Here is a 7,420-nt window from a genome sequence, read left to right as displayed (position 1 = left end):
TTCCCTCCCAAGTCGTCCTGGGGGCGAAGGAATGGGCAGTAGTGTCATGGGGAGCCTTCCGGGGGCCGCACCGAGTGCGTCTCGGGTGCAGGGTGCTAATGCGCTCTGGACATGGAGCCCCCAGCCTCGCGGACGTGGGCTTCCCCCAGCCTGTTTCACCGCGGAGAGTCGAGTTTCAGAGAAGAGGAACAACGCGGACGAGGCTCACACCAGTCCCAATGTCCCCAGAAACCGGCGCTGGTACCATCCTTGTCTTCCTCCTGCCGCTGCTCTGGGAGAAGCGCATGGCGCCTGCTGCCACGCAGAAGTGAGTTCATAGCCGCCCGGCCACTCAGCACCTCTTTGGCCCAGGACAACCACTGCATAGCCTGCTCTTGCACCTTCTCCCCAGAAGTGCCCTCCCCTCCTGCCATAGCTCCTGTCTCTTCCTCCAGGGAGGCCTCCTGGCTGATCACTCAACTCCCTGATCTCCTGCAGCTCGGCCAAGAGCCCCAAATCATCTGACCCAGGCTGAGTGACATCGACCTGTCCCCATCCCCACCTGACGCTGCATCTGCACTTCCCACCCCCCTCCGCCTGGCCAGAGGTTCCTCGCGGCTCACAAGGCGGTGCACAAGCATACTACGGACCCTTTGTCCCTCCTCCAAGGGCTCCTTGAAGATCCCTCCTATGCATGGTTTTCAAGTCTCTACACCAGCACAGCTTCGTCTTTTCATTCCGTGGCCGTGAACTTCGTGCAGCTCCCTCACATGTGCGTGCAGGCGTGGTGAAGACGGCATCCGCATGTTAGCATTTCCGAGGGAGAATATTGCTGAGCGGGCAACACTTGGTGGTCCCCGGACCTAGCTGCCCCTACGGTATCCCAGGTCCCCTCCGTGTGCAGAACCCCAGCCGTGTCATGGCACCAGCTCACTCAAAGTGGTCATTTACTATTGAATAATTTCTAAAAACTCCTGCCATTTACTGAGTACCTCCCGTAACCCATGCACTTTCTTTGCATCATCTCAACCCTTAGGGAGCCCTACCAGACGGTCAAGATCACCTCCACTTTCCAGATGGCCTGTGAACAGGTGGCAGAGGTTGGAACGTCTATGTCCTTAGATCCCATTACCTGGTTTCATCCATAATCCCTTTTTCACTTTCTTGGGGATGTGATAGGCTCAGGCAAGTATCTGATGGACCCTGGGCAGGTACTTGGTTACCTATGACAGTGAAAGAGACCTTATCCACAAAAAAAGTCTTAAAAATCCAATTCTCCTGCAAATATTTGTTGGAGTTACCATGTGTACCAGAAGCCGATCTGCTTTATAGGGAAAGTAACAATACTGCAACAGCGACCCTACACTTTCTGGCCGTGTTCGGATTTCTTCTCCCTTCAGCTTGAATAGAAGCGGCCATCACCACCCATGTTACATATTCCACAAATACATACTGAGCCCCTTCCATTGGCACTGTTTGCCCTGGGTTGTCGTCCCTGCTGCTCTCCAGCTCCTGGGAGAGCTGCTGACTCTCTTGGTAGCCTGGACCTTTCCCTCCTAATTCTGCTCCTCATTACTCATTTCCTCCACGAGTATCCATTGAGCTCCAAGTATAGGTGAAGCACTGGGCTGAGTGCTAAAGAAATAGTGCCAGGCCTGCCCTTGTGGAGCCTGTAGCCAGGAAGGGGAAACAGATAACGCGTAGACTCCTAACTATCGACCTGAGTCTTCACCAGCGCCGGGAGGAAGGGCTGGGATGCTGTGGCAGTGGAGCAGCCTCAGGCCGTGTGCTCCCTCTGGGCAGCCAGACCACACGCACCTCCATCCACTGCCTGCAATGCCGTGCTGTCTTGGAGTCGCTTCGCCGTTTGTGTTGCTTTTTGAGCCTTTGGGGAAGGCTTTTCAATCAGAAGAAAAACATCCGTTGACAGCCTGGGCTCCGAAAGCGCGTGTCTTGTAATCCTGAGTTATTCCCTCGTGGTGCCGTCTAGGTGTGCTTGTCCTCCTGCCCCCATTGAAGGAGATAGAGCAACAGGTGCCAGACTTGCCTGAAACAAACGATCGAGAAGCAGACAGAGCGTGTGACACAATGGTCTTCAAAACACTGGATGGTGTCTTGAAGGACAGAGAACCCTGAGAGGCTGGGCACAAACAAGATGATGCCTACAATTTTCACAACTTACCATCGTGAGGGACTTTCCAGGCTGTAGCCCTTGAAAACTCCGGGAGTCCAGAACATGGTTCTGGAAGTCAGGGAAAACAAGGTGCCTAGAATTGTCCAAACCGAATAGCCAAGAGGCGGAGCGAGATCTCCAAAGGCTTGCCAGCCTGCTCTGAAAATGTAATTGATTTAAAAAGACAATTGACTTGTTACAAACACAAAATCAAAAAGAAAGTTACTTAAACTGAAATAGTCACATGCACTCTAGGTGTTATAAAGCTTGATTTGCAAAATTAAAATATGTGATAAAATAGCATAAAGGCAGTGGGGGGAAAGCATAAGCCTGCTATGGTAAGATTCTTATGTGAAGGTATTTCAAAAAGTTTGTGGAAAATGAAATTTAAAAATACATTTATTGTGCAGAAACTTTTTAACATAATTGTATAGTTTTTTCCATGATATGCATTTCCATGATCTTTTAAAGACCTTTCATGTACTATAAATCCTAAAGTAACCACTGACATAAAAAGATAACCAGCCAACAAATGACATAAAACAGAAAATGAAAAATACTCCACTAATTTGAGGAAAGCAGAAAAAGAGGAAAAACAAAACAAGGACAGATTTGACAAATGAAAACCAAATGGCAAGATGATAGTTAAAAACCTTCCCCCCCACACACACACACAAAAACTTGACACCAAGAAGGCTTCACTGGTGAATTGAAGGAAATATTGAAGGAAGGAATAAATCCAAATTCTTCACACAGCCTGTCAGGGCGTGGAAGGGGTTAAAGGGCTTCCCAAATCATTCTGAGGTCAGCATTCCCTTGATACCAATACCTGACTGACAACAAGGGGTAGCCAGTCACTGTGTGTCGTGAATAGAGAGGAAAGATTCTAAAACGTATTGCTCCAATCAATCTAATAATATATTGGAAAAGTTTGGCACAATCTTAGCAAGTGGTGTTTATCCTAGGAATGTATGGTTGATTTGCACAGAAAACCCAATTGATTCAATTTGCCATGTTAACAACTGATAAAAGTAAACCCTATGATCGTTTCACTAAATGTTATAAAAGCATTTGATAAAATTCAGCATCCATTACTGATTTAAAAAAAAAAAAAACTTCCATTTTTGAGCCTTTGGGGAAAGCTATGGTTTTTCAATCAGAAGAAAAACAGCCTGGGTCCCGAAAGCACGTGTCTTATAATCCTGAGCTGTTCCCTCATGGTGCCATCCAGGTGTGCTTATCCTCCTGCCCCCATTGAAGAAGAGAGAGCAACAGGTGCCAGACTTGCCTGAAACAAATAGCATTGAAAATACGCCATGCTTAGGGATAAATCTGACAAGTGATCTGTACATTGAAACTTAAAAAGCATGGCCAAGAAAAACAAAAAGAAGTCTGAGATGAATGGAGAGACAAGCCTTATTCATGGGTTGGAAGTCTCGATAGTATTAGGATATCAATTTCTCCACATTTATTCATGGTTTTATATGCTCTCAATAAAAACTCTAGGAGGATTTTTGTAGAAATTGAAAACTTGATTCTAAAATTTAAATGAAGTAAAAAGGATTTAATGTAGCCAAAAGAAAAAAGAAAAAGAGAGACCAGAATTGAAAGAGTAACACTACCTGATTCCAAAACATATTCTAAAACCATAGTAATCAAAACAGTATAATATTGTCATAAAAAAATAGAAAGACTGGTGGGAAAAACAGGGACTCCAGAAATACGCCCACGCATACATGGACAACTGATTTTTGGCAAAAAATGATTGATCCCAGGAAGACTAGCCTTTCCAACAAATGATTCTGGAACAATTGGTGTATACATATGCAAATACATATATACTTCAATTCCCAGCTCACACCATAGAAAAAACTAAAATGCACAGTAGGCTTAAATATAAAGTGCAAAACTTTGAACCTTCTAGAAGAAAACACGGAGAAAAAAACTTTTGTGACTCTGGTTTAACTGAAGCAAAAGCTATAAAAGGACACTTTGATTAATTGGACTTCAAAAAAATTAAACTCTTTTCTTTAAAATATATTGTTAAGAGAATACAAAGGCAGGCACCAAACTGAAAGAAAATATTTGAAAACGTATTTTCAAAAATAAAACTTGTATACAGAATGTATAAGAATTCCAGAAAACCAGTAAATAAGAAACAACTGAATTTTTTAAATAGGCAAAAGATTTGAATAGAAAAATCACTGAAAATATAGATGAATGACAAATTAGCACATAAAATATATGCATCATCATTAGTCATTAGGGCAATATAAATTGAAAACCACAATTACATACCACAGCACCCGAATAAAATGGCTAAAACTAAACAGAACAATTACATCAAGCACAGAGGCTGAAAAAACAAAAATTCCCACGCACTGTTGGTGTGTGTTGGTGGAGATATAAAATGGTGCAACCACTTCACAAGTTTTAAAGTTTCTTAAAAAGTTAAACATTTACCTACCATGGATTCAACTCCTAGATATTTATCCATGAAAAATGAAGCCATAAACCCAAAGATTTGCACACGAATGTTCAGAGGAGCTTCATTTGTAATAGCCACAGCCTGGAGATAACCCAAAAGTCCACCATCATGTGAAAGACTGACAAGGTGTGGCAGTGCCCCACAGTGGAATCCAGCAACAAGAAGGAGCAAACTCCTGACGCACGGGACAACATGGCTGAATCTTAAAGTAATTATGCTGGGTGAGAGATGCGAGACAAAAAAAGAACACAAACTTGTGATGCCCTCCCGTGAAACTTCAGAGAACACAAACTTATCTACAGTGAAAGCAGGCAGTGGTTGGGCAGGAAGAGTTAACGTGGGAGGAGAAGGGGGAAGGATTTAGGGGGGGCAACACAAGGAACTTTTGGAGGGCTGGCTATATTTATTACCTGGACAGTGGCTATGGTTATAAGTCAGAACGTATGTCAGAACTCAATACATTACATGCGTTAAATATGGACGGTGTATGGCATGCCAATTATGCTTGAATCTGTTTAACTGTGTTTGTATTTTTTAAGAAGTCAAATTCATTGGGAAATCATATAGGTCGGGATATGTGTAGTTTCTTCTGTGTATCCCAGGCCTGGGTGTGCAGAAGGTGGCCAACAAGGATCTGATTACTGTCCCCTCTACAGGACAATCGGCCACAGGAAGAAGTCACTGGGCTGGGATGTCTACTGGAACCACTCCTCGGATGGGTGCCTTACTGATGCAGCCCAAGTCACAGGCAGCGAGGGCACTTGGTGTGCTCACTCACTCCTCTGGCCTGCTGGGTCAAGTCAGTTCATTTCCATCTGAAACAGCTGCAGCCCTGCACCATTTCCATCGGAGGCAGAATAAATGGCAGGAAAAGGCAAGATGATCGCGGCCATGATGATGAAGACAATAGCAATGATAATGATGCTAACAGTGCACTATTTACTGCTGGTGGACGCTATATGCCCCAGCGTTCTGTGCTTCATGCCTGTGACTCCCCACCCCCGCCCTAGTGGAAGCTATTACCATCCTGCTGTGGGGGTTGAGAGCCCCGCCTGGCCTCAGAGAGACCCTAGGCTAGACTTTGTCCAGGTTCTTGTCTTCCTGCATGTAAGATACAACCAGGAGATGTAGACAGAGGTGCGAAGAAAGGCAGAATTTATTGACATGAGTGCAAGCAGGAGAGAATTGCCCTGGGGTCAGCCTTTTATAGGGCAGGGGGTGCTGTAGGTGCAAAGGAGGCAGGATTTGGGGGAGGGGCTTCAGCACACTTGGTGGTCTCCAGGGAGGTGTCAGGGCAGCAGGAGCATGATGGAAGGTGAGGTTTAGTGGCATGATGAAGAGTGGGTGAGCCGAGCCACGTTGCATCCGCGTGGAAGCTGTTGGGATTTGGGTGGTGCACATAGTGTGGGTGTTGGCAGTCCTTGGCTCCTTGGACTCCATGCCTCATCCACATCAATCCCATCTCAGAGTGGGAGAACTAAGACATGCTGAGTAACAGACCCATGCAGCTAACACTTCGTGGGGCTACACCTTGAACCCATGTCTCTCTGATTCCAGAGCCTTTGCTCCCACTACACTGTCCCCAGTCCTGGACCAACATATGTGTGTGGGCACAGGCATGTCTCTACCTGACACACAGGAAAGGACCACACAAACCAATGCATGCCCTCAACCACTGTATACAAGTATGCAGGCACACATTTGAACACATGCATACAAAATCACCATATATATACATATAGAAATGCATGAGCTCAAATCTCCCCTGAACACACTCACACACACACACACACTGAAATATACAGCCAAACACACACAGCTGCGCGTGCACATAAACGCAGGCACACACTTAGGGCACCCCGGGAATGTACCTGCCACCCCTCTGCTTCTGGCTTCTCACAAGCAGTGACCATTGCTTCTCACAGCCAGCGCCTCCCCTCCCCCGCCCCTGCCAGCCCAGGTCCCAGGGACCTTCAGGACACGGCACTCCTAATTCTAAAGGGAAATGATGCTCGGGACCCTGACCTGGGGACGGCACACAAGTCAGGCCGATCAGATGCCCCCGTTTTCCCATGAAAGCAATCTCTGACAGGTTATTAACCTTTGGAGACGCGAGCTCAGTCCCAAGGACTGTCCGAGTCCAGATCGGACTGAAAAATAACCTCCTGACAGACCACCCGGTTCTGAGCCGACGGAAATTACTTTCAACGCCGGCCAGCGTGTCCCTCAGACAAAACGTCTCACATACCAAGCCGGCGCTGTGGAGCAGGGAGCCAAGTGTCATCCATTACAGACGACGTCGCTGACGGCCAGAACATGGGGCGCTGGCCCGGGGCTGAGTCGCTGTGGGAGCAGCCGGGGGTGGCAGGAAGGAGCCAGCCCCTGTGCCTTTGATGTTGACGTCCCTGTGCTAAGAGGGGTCAGTCATCTCAGCCAGGACAGCCTTGGTCTCTGGTGATTGCCTTGTGGTTTGAGCGTTCGGTTTGGGGTACACTCGAACTTTAGTGGATGCTGTCAGAAGAAAGGAAACAGTGTCGGGCGGAGGCTACAGATCAGCTGATAACTCCAGGGCTGGAGGAACTGACTCATCCACCCCCACCCTCTCCTGGTGGCGCGCCGACTCCCTCTTGCTCTCCTTTGGGTCACATCCTGGCGCGCAAGACCGACCAGCGGATTCCCGCGAGTCTCAAGGGTTTCCTTCACCCCGTGGGACACATACAAACCCGAGCTCTCCCATCATACCTCTTGCCAGGGGCCCCAGAGTTTGGTCCTGTCCCTGC

At 47.2% G+C, this 7,420-nt stretch overlaps 1 long non-coding RNA gene across 1 annotated transcript; it reads right to left on the bottom strand.

The window, feature by feature from the left end:
• Positions 1 to 3,048: 3,048 nt before the first annotated feature.
• Positions 3,049 to 7,170, bottom strand: LOC127482796 (uncharacterized). Its single transcript, XR_007908649.3, has 2 exons — positions 6,889 to 7,170; positions 3,049 to 3,440 (listed from the first exon to the last, which is right to left on the bottom strand). It is a non-coding gene; the product is annotated as an uncharacterized LOC127482796 (long non-coding RNA).
• Between the last annotated feature and the right edge of the window lie 250 nt (positions 7,171 to 7,420).

Source organism: Oryctolagus cuniculus, chromosome 4 (assembly GCF_051225735.1).
Source record: "Oryctolagus cuniculus isolate XC-2025 breed Fujian yellow rabbit chromosome 4, ASM5122573v1, whole genome shotgun sequence".
In the NCBI taxonomy this organism is placed as follows: domain Eukaryota; kingdom Metazoa; phylum Chordata; class Mammalia; order Lagomorpha; family Leporidae; genus Oryctolagus; species Oryctolagus cuniculus.
This window is presented reverse-complemented; position numbering and strand designations above follow the sequence as displayed.